Genomic DNA, 20822 nt, shown 5'->3' on the forward strand with positions numbered 1-20822 from the left:
AAGCATTTCCAAGTGAAGCCTAATTAAGTAAAAATTAGACTATAATACATGCAATAAAAACTTAAAAAAATTATGACGGCCATTCAACAATGTATGTTACACATAAACCTTTTCAACCGTTGATGTTATGGTTCACAGTATTTCTGAGAGTGAAGAATGTTAACTAACGTTGGAGTCTATGTACGAAAATTCATTCACAGGGAAAGAAATTAAGGCACAGTGTTTCTCGTGGATGAGAAACACACACCCACAAGGGCCACAACGTTGGAAGTCTATGAAACCTACCAAACAACAGAATCCTGCCTACGAAATTCGAACGCCCTCATCTCTCATCGGGTCCTGCTACGGAAGAATATGTTTTTCCAACGTTTGAAGTTTCAAAGCACTCGACTAATGCAAGGACCCCACAGAAAGAAAAAAAAATGATAATATAAAAAACAGAGAACATTACAAGTCTAACTTTAATCTAGACAAGGTTATATTTTAAAAATCATGCAACTAAATACATATGAGTGATCGTAGTTGTGACCTAAGTAACTCATTAACCGTCATATTAGCTTCTCAATAAATATGATTTAGAGGATAATATTAATTTGAAGTTTACTGAAGAAGTTGTTAAATATCTTGTAAAAGCGTAGTGAATCTCCGCGGAATTGCTTGGATAAGAACTTCTAAAAAATTAACAAACCGCATTCCGACTGTTCAATGCAAAACATGTCAAAGAGCTATAATTTTAGCCCGCGACAGAAAAGTGTAACCGATGCTATATTAGTTGGACTATTTCAAACACATGATATATAAGGTTGAAAATTCTTTTTTACCACACTTGTTTCATTTGTTTAGGTGAATAATTGCGGACAAAATTGTTAGGTGAAGCCACGAGATCGACATGCATAAACACACGCATATACATCATGCATGCAGTGTGCTTAATTAACATGTAATATAAAGATGTGAAACCGGGGAGAATGTGAATGGGGGTACGTCATACGTGCACCCTCTCAGTTTTTTAGTCAAAAGTATATATATTGAGAGTACTGATTTCACATCAGAAAAAAAAAAAAAAGTATTTTGCATATGATTAATAGTTGGGCTACTCTCTGTATTGCAATTGGTTTTATGGTAGAACTTTAATTTTCAACATGGTATCAGAGTACCAAACAAACAAACAAAACAAACTAATTAACTACAAATATTATTAATTGAAAAACAAATAAATGTTATTATCGAGACAGCTACAAATTGAAGACAACATTTTAGTTGACTTATTTTCAACGAATAACAAACAATATAAAACAAACTAACCCTAATAAGTATAAAAACGAAAACCTAATTATACGGGCTGGGCCCAAATCATAAACCTAAAAGAAAACTCAAAACAATAAAAAGAACATAAAAAACAATTACTTTTCAACATCTCCTGTCAAACTCATGGTGGTAAATGACACAAGTTTGCCAACAAGCTGATGCAAATATAGGCTCCGTTAGGTGGACAGGCTGGCTGGGTGATTGATTTTTGTTGGTAAACTGAACTAAATTGGATTGAATTGAACTGAACTAAACTGGCGATTTAGACATTCTGATGTTGAGAGTATAGAAAGAAAGCATATAAGTCCTCTTTGTTACTAAGTAGACAAGATTTGCATATCCCAATTACATAAACAAACAAACAAAAATAAAAAATATCAGAGCAAGTTGAGAATGAATCTTACATTAACTAGGAGAAGGACCTTGCATAGGCTTATAAATAATTTAATATACTTTCTGTATTGCCAATTGGTTTTATAGTAAAATCTCAATTTTCTTTACCGTATCAAAGTAAGTTGTCCCATGTGTGAAGCTAAATGGTCACACATGTACCACGTCATCCGATTTGTATTGTCTTTAAAAATCACCATAATTGATAAGACATAATGAAAGTATTAATCCCACCTATAGAAAAAAGAAATAACTTTACATGCGTTTAACGAAGGTGGAAGCCCGCATCCGCGCCGATACTTGGCTTCACCCTTCATGTGAAGAGTCACCTTTACTACAAAATTAAATAAATAAAAATGAATCTGCATAACATAATTAAACATCATAAACTTATAATTTACTTTAAAAAATAAAAATAAATCAAAGAAAGATTTTGAACATGATGAGGTTGTCTTATTTGACAATTGACATGTGCATTGATCACTCATCACTCCTCTTCCACTTGTTTTGGTTCTACATGCACACCTAGCTAGCTATCCTAACCTAGCCTAGCCTAGCCTAGTACCAACACTTTTTTTGTTTTTGTTCATGTACGTAATAGAAAACTTTTTGTTTCGGTAAATTTACGTAAGGAAAACCCTACGTGTTTTGAAACCTGCAAATCTGCAATGCACACCCCTACAAAAAATAATGTACGTTTATATGGTGAGCAGAATAAATGTATAATTCAAATTCGTTCGACCCAGATCAACTGTAGCTAGAAAATTAGGGTTCATAGCTGCGAGATCAACCTCTTGGAAAGAGAAAAATAAAAGAAAAAGGGTTATTATGTGATTAATCTATATATGTTTGAGGCAGTTGACTATGTAAATATATTTATATATCTCTTTTTCATCTTATATAATATAAATGGAGATGATTGATGATGAGGGCCATGAGGCATAGGAGCCATCCTGTCAAGATCTTTTAGTAGTGGAATTACAAGACGAACGATGCATATGAAAAGCTAGTTAGCTCTCTCTCTCTCTCTCTCTCTCTCTCCCTCTCTCCATTGTGAATTTGTGAGTGCGGAGGCATTGAATCATCGATCATCAGGTAGCAAGAAGACTCACGTTCCCATTACTAACTGTTTCACTTTTCATCAATAATCAAACGTGCACGTGACTCAACCATGACAATGCAACCCAATTCGCAAAAGAAATTTCACGGTTATGATAGCCGGTTATAAAATAATGGGATCCAGTAATTAGAGAACAATCAAACGGGGAATCAGTTTAATTAAATATTAAACTAGTCAGGCCAAATGCGGATTAGTAAAAGAAGGTGGTGATGATGGCGGTAATAGAAAATGAGACGAGAGAATACATGTGGAGGGTTTTCCATGGGCCCACAGGAGAGCCCCCCACGAAGTCCGGCTTTGCACGCGCAGTCAGGGATGGTGGGGACCACAGGAACAGGCCCACGCCTCTGTCCATGCAAAAGAAAAAAACAAAAGAAGAAAAGAAATATAAAAAAAAAAAAGAAGCGTGGAATTTTATGGCCCAGGCCGCCCCTTGTTGTCGGGAATTTCCAAGGGCTATCGCTGTTATCCTGAATCTGCGCGCACCCACACCATAAACAACAGAGCAGCTCTATTTTCTCTCTCATGCATGCGCATTGTTCTTCTTCTCCCCCCCCTCATATTTCTAACCAATTTTTCAATGTGATCGGTACACGAGATAGTACATCATCTATCATTATATAAATGGTAAAATATATGTATTAAAAAGTTAATAACTTAAAAAATAAAATTTCTCACAATTTGTATAAAATTACGTGATATACTCGTTATATTCCAGTCACAATGAAAATTTTCTTTATCTTTTTATCTTTTTATGATTAGACAAGTCCGTGGAACTGACTGCGTGCCTTGTTCCCCGTGTGTGCTCCTTACGAGTTAGCAGCCGTAGGCCATTGATTCTGCCTTAATTTCTTATCCATCTGAATATAGAGATACATACCATCCAAAAAAATAAAAAGAATCCTAACAAATTACATATATATATGAAAAATACACACACATATAACTTCTTCCAGTTGAAAAGGAGAGATTATATCCAATAGCAGTGTACTTTATATCCCAAGTATTTGAAAATATTAATATATACCACAGCTAGGTTTGCGTTTGTTAAGTGGAGGGATCTAATGAGTACAGTTTTAGTATATACCTAGCCAAATTAATGTATGTGGTAAATACACTTGGTAACTCTTTGATGCTAAGTCATATTGAAGTACCCAAACCAGGAAGTTAAGCACATCCTTAATATCTTTTGCCATACAAACGGATGTTCTTGACAAAGACCGTGAAATCTCGTCTCCGGATTTCACTATTTAAAATTATGTATCGTATTTCGTGTTCATATTCGTAGTTTCGATGCTTTCATATTTACGACGTATATTTTTTTCGGTAAGTAAGGGGATGAAATTGCCCCTATTGTATTAAACAAAATTTTCGCTGACGTATTTGATCCTCTCATGATTTTCCAGATTTCTTTACATATTCTGATAGTACGCCTTGATACGGACCCGTGAGCGCAAACGGAGTGTAATTTGGAGTTATAACGAAGAAGTTATAGACGAGCAAAGACATGGGCGAAATGGTCATTTGATCATTATCTGGAAGACTCCAGATTTTCTGGAGCAAAGATCTGTGAAGCCACGTGTGTGGCTATGATGGAAAGGAAATGAGAGAAAATGAGAGGTGTGGACCAATGGGAATGGGGAGCAAGGAGGGATAGGAGGGAACTCGTACCCCTTTTTTTACCTGAAACCCAACTCGAGTTTTCCATGGTTTCTGATGCCTTTCACAGCGGTTTTCCGATGAGTTGAAGCCACTCACCACCTGGAAAACATTCCACGATCGGTGTGTGCGACGGGTGTGTGGCAGCGATCCACCAAACTTGAAGCTAACCTCGTCAATCACCACCACTAATAGACGTCCCTCAACCTCAGGAACAAAGGCCAAGCAGTGGTGGAGGTGTTGGAGCTCGTTTTGAGGTCGAATCGAGGACACCCATTTCAAGGGTTTCCAGCGGATCGAGGGTGTTTTCAGGTGTTTCCCGGTCGAATTGGACTTTGGCCCAGGTATGAAAGTTCTTCCCCTTGTTGTGCTTTGCATTCCTGTAAAATTTGGTAATTTTTGGAGTTAGGTGAATTTTTCGGCGAGTCGGGACGACGGCGTGTGGCCAGTGGGCCGATGACGCCTCTTTAAGTTAAATTCGATATCCTAATTTCAAATTTGATATCCGTTTGATGTGATGTGATTGTTTGAACCGTGTTTCATTAGGGACCACCACTTGATTTTAGTGATAGGCGGAGATCTGACCGTTGGATTGTTATTTTAGAGGCGGATGTTCCACGTCGAATTACGTAGGGTTATGGATCTCACCGTTGACTGAGAGTTGACTTTTGGTCAACATGTCTCAAATCGTTTAAAATACTAAAATTAGTACTACTATAGATTAAGTGAAGACTGGTGGTCCTACAATGGTTAGTGAGTGATATTAATAAATGTGATATGGTTATTATTCTGGTTTCGTATTTATGCCTTTTGTGGATATCACTTGATTTTATAAATGTGATTTCTATTGAAATGTGATTCGATTTGTGGATTGGAAATATTTATGAAATGTAATTTGACGTGCATATTTGAAATGTAGTTTGATTTGTATGATTGTTATGATGTGATGAAATGTGAGGGCTAGTAGTGGACTGTTAACCCATTGCCATGGGGTTTGTTGCTTCGAAGTTTGTTTCATATCCCATTTCATTGTTTCATTCCTCACTTCGTTGACTCATTCTAAATATACTACTTGTGCTTTGTTTCATTTTGTTGAGACTTTGTAAATTGAGTAATTTGATTCATGTTTTGGTCTTTGAGCCATTGATATGTTCCTTGGACTTCTGCTCGATTCCGTTGAGTGGTCCGAAATCCCTCGTGTTCCACGATTCCATTGAGTGGTCCGGAATCGTATCCACTCGGATTTCGTTGAGAGGTTTGGAATCCCTTCTACTCCGCGATTTCGTTGAGTGGTCTGGAATCTTATCCTGGTTTGAATTTCGTTGAGTGGTCCGAAATCCCGTTTGGTATTTTGGTTCCGTTAAGTGGTTAGGAACCCGACGTTGTTGGATTTCGTTGAGTGGTCCGAAATCTCATTCTTTAGAGATGTAGGCTTCGCCTGAACCGTGTCGCTTTAGCCTTGTATTTTGGTGCATTGTATATGTTATTGATTGATATGATTGTGGAATAGTGTTGGAAAGCATACATGTGTGAATGGCATACTTGTGTGCATGGCAAGATGACAATTGTTGTTTGGCTTATGGTTGATGTGCAGTATGGTACTCTATGTTTTTGCTAGAAGTATTTTACGAAAAGTTTAGAGTTTGATGAATGGTGAACTACGAATGGCTTGATCCCTATTTAGGGTACGCAGACAGTCTAACGAGGAAGTTAGATGCAGCCATAAAGTATACGGAAATTACTATGCAATTCGAATTTTGAGTTGTTCTTTGTCCATATTCCAAAATCGGGATATGTTAAATATGCGGGTACTTAATGACGTCACGTGTCGATCCGAGACGTATGTCGGGATCAAGGCGTGACAAAGATCCTTAACAAGACCATACTAGATATTAATTACTGTCTACCAAAACTGTTCTTCTACCAAAGTTTATGGATTTTAACCTAAGAAATAATTTTATTTGTTTATTTTAGTTAAATCGTTGAGGTGCATATAACAACAAAGTAGTGCAAACTTACATGGTTTCAGCGAGATCTATCTAAACAGGCTGATAGAATTTTTCGTAATCAGTGATTCAAAATATAAATCAGAACAAAGATGATACATTTCCTTATATAGAGGATAATGCGTTAAGTCCAATTTTTTTTTTGTCAATAGTAGGAATAGTCCAATTTATTAAAATAAGTCCAATTTCTTAAATTTAATTATTTAATTATTATTAATTATCTATTCAACAATAAGATTTATTATAAAAATCAAATGTCTTCCTAATGATCTCTTTGATTATTTCTTTTTATTTTTATTTTTTGTTATTTCTTGTTCTTCCTCTTGCTTTAAACTCCATTTATAGATTTTATTTTTAATTTTTATAATCAACTTATATCACTGGTTAATTATTTTTATGTATCTATATGACAGATTCTTTTTTATATTCAACGTGTCACAAATTAATGTGTCTTGCATGTTAGTATATTATGTTTTTTCCTACCTTTTAGTTAGGCTTCATATCTCGTTTACAGGTATAATATTTGTTACTTGAGTTAAGGTAGAATGTTTTTAGATAATTTATGTTAGTATATTAGTTTTTTTTTTTTGTAAGATATTAATTAGATTTTTTGGAGTTGAAAATGCATAATATTAGAAGATTTTAATTGATTTTTAATATTTAAAAAAAATATAAAATGAGTATAAAAGAAATAAAAACATGTAATTAGATAACTGGACTCATTCCTAAAAATTATCTATGTTTTTTGACCTAGATCTAAAAGCCCCTCTTTTTTTATGGACTTTTGGTTGTATTATACCTAATTCTTGTGCATTGTTTTAAAATGAAATTGTAATCATTAGGAAGAACAAAGCTGGTTGTTGTTAAGTAGATTATAATTGGTCTAAATCATGGTATTATTAATTATAGATGCATTTGCTGCCTTGCACAATATGAGGGATCCCGTAGAAAAATAGGGCTTGGGGTTGGTCGAAAATGTTCAGTGCGTGTAGACATAATTACACGTCTGTTGCATATATTTTATTTGTATACAAACATTAATAGTGGGGATATAATGATAACCCGTTACTCGCTAATTACCTTCATGGTCCAACATGATTTGATGAGATATATAGTCATATTTTCTTGGTTCTTTGGTGATCCTAATTTTATAGTCATTCACCGTTACATTTGATATTAAAAGTAGAGTAAAATACTATAAAAACACATTCATTCATACTCTATTCTTGAATTTCAACCAAAAGTGAGTAACCATATATTTTATGATCATAGTGACTAGACGAACATCTATATATATATATATATATATATATATATATATAGTAATTTGTTGGGGTGTGAGAACTAGCTATAGCTAGAGAATGCTCGTTTGATGTCTATGATTGGATATTGACTTGGACAATTACAAGATTAAATGAATGTTGAATTGAAATATGGATGTCAACTTGGATATTATGTTCAAGTGAAGTTAGAAGATAGAGAAGTTATAAAGATAATCCCTCTCAAACCCCTATTTTTGTGGACATTAAAAGGGATAAGTTTTCTTCATAATCTATCCATCTTCTACCTTCACTTGAACAAAATATGCAAATTGACATCCATATTTGTTCAACATCAATTGAATTTAGTGAATTGTCTAAACCAAACCAATCCTAAACATCAAACGATATGGTGAGGGGAAAAGAAGGGCCCTTTTTCTCTTAGTTCATGTATATATAGGGATGTACAGTATTCTGGACTATGAGATACTTCAAATATTTTAAATGTTAGATATTTGTTTAAAATATCAAAATTAAGATTTAACGGTTAAAACTTCTGGAGTTTCCCGATATATACATGCGCTAAAGAATGCCTCGATGTTTTAAAGAAAACCAGTTTGTTCTAACCATATATATCAACGTTGCAGCTATGCATGTAAGTCATTGTTTGCCTTCTGATAAATAAAATGTTATTGAATGTCTTTCTGCGTTTCTTCCATTATCTACGTCTCCCCTGTTAAACAAATCTAATTGTATCAAATTTTTACATAAAAAAAACATAAGTATTTTGGTGGTGTTGGAATTGCAGTTTCCATGCGACTTGTTAATATTTATGTTAATTTGTTTTGTTTTTCTTTTGGTAATGTTTTGTCCACTGTTTGTACTTTGCTGATGTCTAGCTCTTCCGCTGCTTGTCAATAAGTTAGATTATAGCCTCCGCAAAAGATGAGTTGGCTAGCAGCCATGAAAGGTACCATCATCAAATATGAGTGAGAGAAAAGGAAAGCGAAGAAAGCTTTGATTGCCTTCCAAGGTCATCAATTGGCATGCAAAAGTGGCAAACAAAATTAAGCGCTCATAGTTTTTTAATATTACAAGCTATAGTGGCAAAAAAGTTTATATTGTATGTGGTCTAATATCCTAGTAGATATAATGTTGGGTTTTTACTCATAGGTACCGGTTCGAAACTTCTCATCTCCTAAATTATTGTAATAGTTTTGAACTCTCCCCTCTCTTTAACAAAATAATAATAATAATAATAATAATAATAATAATAATAATAATTGTTCATAACTTATAGTACTTATAGCTTACCATACAATTCAAACGCTTATATTTGTAACATGAACCCTACGTTTTAAGTTAGAATCTAAAGCAATCAATATAATTAAAATTCACAATATATAGAACATTTACATTGTCGCAAAGTAAAATGTTCTTATTCGGAAAATATATAATATTTGGAGTTGGTGTGCCATGTCTAACTCTTGTCACTATTAATGGTATCCGGGACGAAATCACAATTTTAAAGTCGGGTGGGCTGATTTAAGTTCTTTTTCTTTCTCATGGACAAAAAAACTATACATACTTACAAATTATTCTTCCTCATAAACAACCCTAAGATCATAATAACTTAATTTAGAGAATACATTGGTCGATTTTTAATTTGAGATACCATCGTGGCGGTATGGGTCAATTTCAATACCTTAAATCTTGTGAGCCTCATTTATATGTCACAACAACACATTAACAAAAAATTTGACAGAATTATGATGAAATTAGAGCATATTAATTTGCAACACATATTTTAAAAAACTACATTGATCGATTTTTAGTTTCTTAAACTATCTCGATGGTGTTGGTCAATTTCAAAGCTCATTTGTAATAAAAACCCCATATTCTTATTCTTACTCTTTTCCCCATCTCTTAGTTGTTGTACTTGTCCATACATTATATTCTTATTCTTTTAACCATATATTCAGGTAAAGTACTTGTCCATACATTCTAGACATTAGATGGAGATGACCTAATAGTTGGATTTACTCTTCAGCTTACTGTTGGGATCATTTTTAGATCAATTAAATGGTATTTTCGTAGCAATTGGTTTTATGAATTTTTAGTTCAAAATATACATTCTGAAGGGAAAAGCACATGTATACTATGTAATATAATCCACTTGCTAATTACATGTTTGAAGAAGAGGTTAGCAAGCTAGGTAACCTGACTAGGACCCATTTCGAAAGTATAAAATTTAACATTAATCCAAAACCCTTCTATATTAAAAAGGGAATTGTTATTAGCAATCCAAAAATCTCATTTGGCACTTCAAACTTTCTATAATTAGAAAGAAAAATACACTTGTGAGGAATGTAGAATGAGATTTTTGGAATGATAATAACATTTCCCATTAAAAATCCTTCATTCTTTTTATGACCGCAATATCCTTGCTATTAAATTTTGCTCTTGGCTAATGTTCTTTTATGACATTTGTAGCATAATTTATATTTTAAATGAAGTTTTTTCCGATTTCATCTTTGTTTTAAGGAAATAACTATTAAAAGTAGACAACGATGTTTAGTTTTTGTAACTTTGTTATAGGTAGATATTTTTGCATAAGCAGATACTGGTATCAAATGACTCGAATATTTTTCATAGGTACATAATAGTTTATAGCTTTGTCGAGATATACAGATAATAATAATATTAAATATCTTCGTCGTAGAGAAGTGCTACAAGTACATAAAAATATTCAATATTTTGTGCCTTTGTTATATGTTGATAAAGATGCTAAGTATTTTTCTTCCCACTTAGACCCTAACTAAAGATGCAAGTTTTTTTTTCCCCACTTATACCCTAACCTTTTTCATATGTAAATGAGTTTGAATATCTTAGTCATGGGTAATTATTATTGTCGAAATTCAAAATTCAAACTAGGAAATGAAGAATTTTAACTAGGATAATGCTATTGCTAGGGAGAGCAAATTTTTTTAAACAAAATTTGCAAACCAAATGTATAAATGATGATTGGATTATTACTTAAGCGTTGATTAACATGCTTATGAAATTCTTATTGGTTACACATAATTTGGTTTACAAATTTAATTTAAAATTTTGATTTCCATAACATTATCATTTTAACTAACTCTTATCGGCTAATGGAGGGCAAAATAGACAAAAAAAAATTGAAAAGGTTGACTACAGTTGTGCATGTTGACTTGGTCTATATCAAAAGACCACTTTCGATTGCCAAAAAAAAAGGGAAAATGAAGATAAAAAGAAAACACAAAAGGTGATCTCCAAGTCAATTTGAGAGTAATTGCAAGTACCTTTTGGTAGTAAAACTAATAATCGCACAGACGGAAGTAAAGAATGATAAAATGGAAGAAAGCGGTAGGGTTTGCAAAGAAAAGAAAGCTTTCTCTCTGAAAACCAGCCGGCCAAGAAAAAGAGAAAATGTATAAAAATCAAGGATTACGAAAAAGAGTTTGGAATGATGAGGTTTGCAGTGATGATGGTGAGCGGGAAGCAGGGAAGAAGAAAAATGGAATAGAAAAGAATGGAATATTTGGGGGTTTGGTGACATGCAAGCTAGCGCACTGCGTTGCTTCTGTCAATCTTTGGTTTATAATTACTTACTACTAAGTACTCTTTTTCATTCGTAAATTCCCATGCATATATGCTTGATCAAAACGCTAAGCGTGCCTTGTTGGTAACTCTAAGTTGAACTCTCACACTAGAACACGTAACCAATGTTTGCTTGAACACTCAAAGACTCGGGAGAATATACCTGTTATTCAATCATGTAAACATGGCTTTTAAATAGCCTTACACAGATAACTGAAAGCTGAAAATATGCAGCCCACGTTTTAACAACCCTACAACGTGGTATGAGACTAATTCAAAATAAATAACTTATCCCTACAAACTAGGGTTTATTATCATCAACTAAAACAAACACCTAATAAACTGGAACCTGGAAGACCTAACCCTAACGGCTAGGACTCATGAAAACGTCAACATCCTCCCTTAAACTGAATGCTATCAGCAATCAGTTTATATGCATGAGTGAATGAACACCCAACAATCCCCGTAATTTCTGAAAAGCGTCCAGCTTTAGAGGCTTGTTCATGATATCTGCCACCTGCTCCTGCGAGGAACATTGAACCAACTCAACAATCTCATCCTTGGTAAGCTCGCGAAGAAAATGAAATCGAACATCTATGTGCTTGCTACGCCCATGCATCACTGGATTCTTTGAAAGCTTAATGGTAGAACTGTTGTCACAGTAAATGGTTGTACACTTATGCGATTCATAGTTGAGCTGCTGCAAGATCCTTTTTAACCAAACTGCCTGACATGCACATGAAGCTGCAGCTATGAACTCAGCTTCGGTGGTTGATAATGTGACCACCGGTTGTTTCTTTGAGGACCAAGAAACTGCTCCTGCACTTAACATAAAACATACCCAGAAGTACTTTTCCTATCATCCTGATCTCCAGCATAATCACTGTCAGTGTACCCGTAGAGTTCTTCTTCTCCTCCCTTCTTGTAGACCAGCCCAAAATTCACCGTGCCCTTCAAGTACCTCAATACTCTCTTTGCTGCTTTGAGATGCAGCTCAGTAGGTCGTTCCATGAACCTACTTATTAGACTAATCACATACATCAAGTCTGGTCGTGTTGCTGTTAAGTACATCAAGCTGCCCACGATTCGTTTGTACATAGTGATATCCACTTCTATCCCATCTTCATCCTTCGTCAATTTAAAACCAGGAACAATGGGATTATGAACTGCATTGCATTGGTCCATATTGAACCGCTCCAATAACTCATGAGCGTACTTTCGTTGGGTAACATAGATACCTTCAGATTTTTGAATCACTTCCAAACCAAGGAAATAACTCATTTTCCCAAGATCAGTCATGTCAAACTCAGTCATCATTGAAAGCTTGAAATCTTTGAACATTGACTCATCATTCCCAGTAAATATAAGATCATCAACATAAAGGCAGACAATTAACATTTTACCTCCATTCACTTTCTTGACGAACAAGGTGTGTTCATGTGGGCACTTATTGAAACCTTCCTTCATGAAGTAAGACTCGATGCGGCTATACCAGGCTCGGGGAGCCTGTTTGAGACCGTATAGTGCCTTTTTCAGCTTATAGACTTTATGCTCCTGCCCCTTTTGTTCATAACCTGGAGGTTGTGCGATGAACACTTGTTCATTTATTTCTCCATGGAGGAAAGCCGACTTGACATCCAACTGGTAGACAGTCCAGTTATTTTGTGCTGCAAGTGATAAAACAACTCGGACTGTATCCATCTGTGCCACAGGTGCAAATACCTCTGCATAATCTACTCCATATCTCTGGCTGTACCCTTTTGCAACCAGGCGAGCCTTGTATTTATCCACTTCACCTTTCTCGTTGAACTTGGTTTTGTAAATCCATTTTACCCCAACTATCTTCCATTCTGGTGGCATCTCTGTGAGTTCCCATGTATTATTTTTCTCTATTGCTTGTATCTCTGAATCCATGGCCTTCTTCCATTTGTCGCTTTGTATAGCCTCCTCATAAGTGATAGGATCGGACTTAGCAAATAATGCTAAGTGACCCATATCTTCTTCCTCTGAAAGACCCTCGCCACTCACATAGTCTTCCATCCACACTAGTTGTCTTCTAACTCGTCCTTCAACCGCAGTCATCTCAGTCTGATCATTTTGATCTGAGTCCAGGCTCTCCTGTGTTTGTTCATCGGTCGCATCATCCCTCAGATCTCCTTCTTCATTCACGTCCCACTCAAGATCAGCCATGATCGTCTCTTGGGAGTTATCATTCCAGTCCCAAGCCTTGTCCTCTTCAAAAACAACATCCCGGCTTATCACAATTTTCTTAGACACTGGATTGTACAGGCGATAGGCCTTGGACTCCTCGCTGACTCCAAGTAGAATACACTTCATGCTTTTGTCATCAAGCTTGATCCTCTTGCTATCAGGAACATGCACGTGTCCTATGCATCCAAAAACCCTGAAGTGCTCCACGGATGGTATAGAGCCACTCCAGGCTTCTTCTGGCGTCATGCTCTTTACTGCTAGGGTTGGACTTCGGTTAAGTACATAAATGGCCCAATTTACTGCTTCTGGCCAGAAAGTTCTTGGGATTTTCTTTCCTGTAAGCATGCTTCGAACCATGTTCATGATGGTTCGGTTCTTCCTCTCCGCGACTCCATTCTGTTGGGGGGTGTAAGCAGCTGTAAGTTGTCGGACAATTCCATGCATGTTGCAAAAGTTTGTGAATTCAAATGAAATGAATTCACCTCCACGGTCTGTTCGCAGATGCTCGAACTCGTCTCCTTCTCAACCCGTGCCTTGAAGTTTTTGAACATACTAAAGGCTTCTGATTTCTCAATCAAAAAGAACACCCATGTTTTCCTGCTATAATCATCAATGAAAGTAAGAAGGTACCTCTTTTTACTGTTAGATACTGGATTTATAGGCCCACATATATCTGCATGCACAAGTTGAAGAATTTTAGATGCTCTCCATGTGCTGTCCTTTGGAAAGGAATCTCGTTGTTGCTTCCCCACCAAACATTCTTCACATACCTGTGTGTGTGCGTTGAATGTTGGTAAGCCCTTCACCATATTCTTTTGTTGAAGGACTCTCAGACCACTCCAACCCAAGTGTCCATATCGACAGTGCCATAATTTGAATTGATCATCTGCACTCACATTGAAACATTGCTCCTCTTGCAGTTGTGTACGTGTCCGCAAAATGAACATGCGATTTTCTGCCATTTTGGTCTCCCAAATTAGTCCTCTTGTTGGATGATAGATCCTACACTTGCCACTTTTAATGGAAATAGCAAGGCCCTTCTCTTGCAGTTGACCAACGCTCAATAGATTATTTTTTAAGTCCGGCACGTAGAACACTTCAGTGACAACTTGCATGGCTCCATTAACCTCCATTCGAACATTTCCCTTCCCTAGCACATCCAACCGTGAGTTGTTTCCAAGTTTGACAGACTTCCTGAAGGTGTCGTCCAAATCGATGAACATCTCCTTCTTTCCACACATGTGATTGCTGCATCCCGAGTCCAAGAACCACAATTCTTCCCTGTCGTTCCCCTTGATATCCACATATGCCATCAATAGCATTTCTTCACTGGTTTCTGCATAAAAACCTTTAGCATCTTTCCCCTTCTTAGGACATTCCCACTGAAAGTGTCCAAGTTCATGACAATGGTAACACTCGAGGGTGGATTTGTCCGAGCCATTTCGACCCCTTCCTCGCCCTCTTCCTCTGAAGCTGCTGCGTCCGTCTCGCCCACCTTGTTGCGTATCATAGGTCACTTTGAGAGCTTGCTCCTCTGCGGTGTGTCTTCCCATCCTTTGCTCGTGCACAAGCAAACTGCTTTGTAATTCATCGATGGATAAGATGTCGATATCATTTGACTCTTCAATGGAACACACCACATAGTCAAATTTAGAGACCATTGATCGTAGAATCTTTTCAATGACCACTACATCTTCCATCTTTTCCCCATGACTTCGCATCTTGTTGGCTATGGTGAGAGTACGTGCAAAATACTCATTCACCGATTCCCCTGCCTTCATATGCAACATCTCAAACTCTTTGCGAAGAGCCTGTAACTGGGCACGTTTGACTCTTGCCGTGCCCTTGTACTTCTGTTTCAGTGAGTCCCATATGTCTTTCGCAGTGTCCTTCTTCAATATGGTCTCCAGTATTGAACGATCAAGGGCCTGGAACAAATAATTTTTGGCCTTCAGGTCCTTTAATTTCAAATCTTCAATAGTTTTCTTCTGGACATCTGTGATACTGCTGTCATCTGCTGCTGCAGGAACACCAGTCTCTACCAAACCCCAATATTCCTTGGAACGCAGGAAGTTCTCCATGAGCATGCTCCAATGATCATAGTGTCCGTCAAGCCGTGGGATTGCAGGTTGCACAAAGCTACTTTCAGTCGTCATGATGCTGTTGTGAACGATGAAACTAACTGCGATCAGGCCCCGTGGTGGGGCTCTGATACCAAATGTTGGTAACTCTAAGTTGAACTCTCACACTAGAACACGTAACCAATGTTTGCTTGAACACTCAAAGACTCGGGAGAATATACCTGTTATTCAATCATGTAAACATGGCTTTTAAATAGCCTTACACAGATAACTGAAAGCTGAAAATATGCAGCCCACGTTTTAACAACCCTACAACGTGGTATGAGACTAATTCAAAGTAAATAACTTATCCCTACAAACTAGGGTTTATTATCATCAACTAAAACAAACACCTAATAAACTGGAACCTGGAAGACCTAACCCTAACGGCTAGGACTCATGAAAACGTCAACATGCCTGGTATGCTCTCTGCACCTCTGTTTCTTGAGCTGCTCAGCCTCCAGCCCCAGCAGTTACCAAATTCACTTTGCTAGTACTACCCCAACAGTTGTTCCTTTGAAGACAGAGATGATTTCAGCACCAATGTTGATCATTTTAAATTTAGCACTTAATTTTATCTTTAGGATTTAGGGTTTAGGCACGGTGAACACTTGTGAATCAATAAATTTATTAAACCGAGTAAAATTCATTGGAGTTAATTAATTCGATTAATAAATTTATTAAACCGAGTAAAATTCATTAGAGTTAAAATTCATTCATTATACATAGATTAGTCCATAAAGTGGGGAAAGGATGCTACCCAATTACCAAAAAATGGGGTGGGCAGATAACAGTTTTTATAGATGAATAAATTTAGGAAAGATATATATATATATATATATATATATGCGCGCGCGCGTTCTGTAGACGTGAGAGGCTTTTCTTGCACTTAAAGGGACATGCAATGCAAAGTGGTAAACCCAAAACGGAGGAATATATAGAAAGTTGGCCCCCTTTTCATTTTGCAATGCATATTAATCACTAGAGCAACCCCACAGACCACTAAGCCATGACAAAAGCCATCCAACAAGCCTCCTACAAAAGGTGTCTCTGCTCGATCGCACATACATATATAATTTCTTTGTTCTATTTTTATTTTCCACCAACAAAGTAGACAAACCAAACCCTACGTACCTTTTTCTCCTCTAAGACTAGTCCCTGTCATAAGATTGTAAAAGAAATTAAAGCACGTCTTGTGCGATGAGTTTAAGAGAGATCACTCTACCCTTGTCACACTATGACCCAATTTCAAAAGTTTGCACAGTGCTAAGAGAACTGAATTGACCACCAAGCAAGCAATACACGGAGGGAGGGACAGAAATTTGATCTAGTGCTATATAATTGTTCGGGAAGTGTTATTGGTACTCTAAAAATTTCTTTCTACACTCCTTACAAGTGTATTTTTCTTTCTAAATATAGAAAGTTTAAAGTGTAGAATGAAAAATTTGGAGTGACAATAACAATTCCCTAATTGTTTCATGAGAACCTAGAGCAATATTCTTTGCATAATCAAGTTGGGAATTGGATCCTCTCTTGAGCACAAGGAGCAGATCCTCTTGACCAACACACGTGGGCCGTTGTTATAACTTTAAAGAGATCTCTCTGTTTATAGCTGTTAAATAAAAATCTTCCGATCTACGTGTGTTAGTCAGGAAGATCTACTCCTTATGGACAGGAGAGGACCCAATTCCATCAAGTTGATTCTTACTTTACGTTTAATATCCTAATTAATCAATTCTTAACTTGATTATTTGTACGGTCATTAACAGTCGAGGGTACTATCTATGGTGTCATCTCCATCAATTAACGTGTATGAGGCGATGAATGATGACTAGCATATATCTGGTGAAGAGTCAGAAATCCAAACTAAAGTCTTCGCTCGTCATGATCAATGTTCTGGTTTTTTTTTTTGGGGGGGGGGGGGGTTGGGAAGAGGTAGATATCAATGTTCTTTTTTGGGTAAGCTCAAATATACAGTTCATGAAAGGTTTATGTGGAATTAGATCCTCTTCTGGGCACAATCCTAACCAAAATCTAACGGCCCACGTTTCTTAATCAGGAGGATCTTCTCCTTGCGCTCAAGAGGGGATCCAATTCGGGGTTTATATAGCTCATGACCATATTAGGTTGATTTGGGTTTGGTAATCGAGGGGGGAGGTAGATATCAATGTTCTTTTTAGGGTAAGCTCAAATATACATGAAGGGTTTATATAGCTCATGACCATATAGGGTTGATTTGGGTTTGGTCATCGAACCGAAACCCTTATTCGAAATTTTCGGTTCAAGCAAACTGTATAATGATACCGAACCAAAAATTTTGGGATTCCAAAATTCGATAATTTATTGAAAATTAATTCGATTTTGAGGAAATTCTGACCCCAATTCGATAGTCAAAAACCCTAATTTCAAATTTCACAATTTTTAAGACTTACCTTGAATCCTTGATGTAATTGAAGGTGGAAAACTGGAGTTGAGGTGAGGTTCCTCCCAAACCCAGATTTGTTTGGTTTTGTGGGTGTGGAGGAAAAGGTTGAAGATTGAGGGAGAAATAGAGGTGTGGTGGTGGTGCAAAGGTGGTGGCGGATCTAAAAATGGGGTAGACGGAGTGGTGGTAGATGGTCATCATTTAGAACAAGAGGAGAAGGGCGACGAAGTGGTGGTGGTGACTGGTTGGGCATCGTCTAGGTCTGGTTCGACTTCCACATCGAGAAGATGAGGTACTCGAGAGAGAACTCATCTGCAGACTCTAAGATTAGAATTCAAACCAATGGTTGATCTCAACCAATTCGATGACTATTATTATTTAGAATTATACGTATTATATAATAAAAAATTTAAGTGTATATACACACACACAATATATACATTTATTTATTTTTGATTCAGTTCGAGACTACCAAAAATATGGCGAGGAGGTCTCGGTCCCCATATCGAATAATCGGTTACCGAACAGTTTGGGAGTTTTTGGTATTTGGTTTGGGGGTTCAGGTTGGGTTCGGTTTTTCGATTTAAAAATACTAAACCTAAGCTCATGTGGAGGGAGAAGCTTTTGTGTGTATTCAAAACAACTCTATGTGATGTTACTATTTGATTTATAATACGGATGAAAGACATGATTAATTGGACACATTGTGGAGGATGTGAAAGTTTTGAAGTCAGAGTCTACTTGAGTTTTTCTCGCCACGTGCATTACCAAGCAAATGAAGTTGGCCATCGTTTACCTTGTGATCGATCATGGTATGAAGAATCCCCTGATATAGTTCTTGATCTTTTGTTGGAAGAGTGCAATGGCTGATGCCTATTTTTTCAGTCCTATATTGTTATTTTTTGTGTAATTCTCTTTTATCAATGAAATCTATCATTGCAATAAATATATATGTGTAAACATAAAAATAAATGTAGGATCATGATTTTTCAAAGCCGGAGTAAGGCAGATCGGAATACAATTTTCTCAAAAATTTAGTCATAGACTAAACAGCTCTAAGCAGAGCTGTGTCAGGCAGAGTAGCGGTACCACCATCACCTTGTTTTGAGGCCATATGCGAAGTCCGAGCGACTCCACCGGTATGACCATGCTAGTTCCACAAGACACGAGATCTAATTCGGATATGGAATCAATATGATCCTTCATATGTCTTGGAGTTCCTACAATCTAGGAATTAGTGTGCGCTGAGAGGGTGTAATACCTACTTCTAGATATCCTCTAGAATTTTCCTGGCTTAGTTTGAGGATTATATCCTAAAAAAATCTCTCCCCCAATTGTATAAGTACATACATCTATCTAAGGTTCATCTCTGGTAACAGAATCTTTATACTCTAATTCTCTTACCCACTGCTTGAATCTTAAAACTTGCTTACTAACTTAACCGTCAATAACCTTTGCTCGACACACCCCATGGTCTCAGGCTTGCTTATGGTTGTTCTCTATTTTGCAGATTACTCGAATTTGTGCCTCCACAATCCTTGGTGGTGTGTAAATTTGTTTCCAACGATAAATACGTGTTATAAAGGAATATAACACTATATAGTGATAGACCTAAATTCTTGAGTATTTATTAAATATAGCAAAAAATTAACTCTTAATTTCAAAAATGTCACTTTTTATAAAAACTTTCAAATATATCCAAAATTCCACTTAAATAGACACAAATACCCTCAAATTTAACAATTAAATAAATTAAAAGCTTTTTAGCTATTGTTGCATCAAGCTCCGGTCCAACTTCACCTTCGCTTCTACACTCCACCACCACAACCCTATCCCTTTCAACCCCTTCATCACCGACATTGAGCGCCGCCACGATTACTGCAAGTGGGAGCAACAGAATTTCAATCATGCCTTCTACGCCTTTTTTTTTACTAATATCATTTTTTTGTTTTAAATATAAAAATAGTTTTTAAAGTTAATCCATATGTCGTTATATGATTGTATTTGTAAGACTCACGTGGCGCCACATCATCACACTAAAAGAGCAATTGACAGATTTTTCATGAAAAAACTAAAATGATCACGATGGACAGATTCAAATAAAGACTAAAATGATTCACAATAGACAAATTCAAGAACATTACTATTGATTTTCATTAATTATTAAGGACCAGATTAAAGAGTTATGTCAATGTCACAAATTATTTTGGGTAAAAAGCCTTTAATTTATTTAATTGTTTAATTTGAGGGTATTTGTGTATATTTAAGTGGAATTTTTGATATATTTGAAAGATTTTATAAAAAATGACATTTTTTGAATTAAAGGTTAATTTTTGGTTATATTTGATAAATACTCTAAATTCTTGAAAGTAATTGGTGTCTCTAACCACTTTAACGATCTTGATCATAAATTAAAATAATAATAGTCTTTCTGTTGCAATCCTATTAAATTAGGAATGTAATTGTATAAATCCTAGTAGATATGGGAATGTATCTTATATTCCTATTAGGAGTACATTATCTATTAAATGTTGTAATCCTAAAGGGAAATGTTTTTACCTATCATACTACTATAAATATAGGCACAATGGGGTGGAATAGAACACACCCACAATTACACATCTCTCTTTCTCTCTACTATTGCCGCACCTTCTCTCTCTCTCCATGGCCTCCATAATTGTTCAGTAAATTATGCCTACA

This window comes from Malus domestica, chromosome 16 (assembly GCF_042453785.1).
Source record: "Malus domestica chromosome 16, GDT2T_hap1".
Taxonomy (NCBI): Eukaryota; Viridiplantae; Streptophyta; class Magnoliopsida; order Rosales; family Rosaceae; genus Malus; species Malus domestica.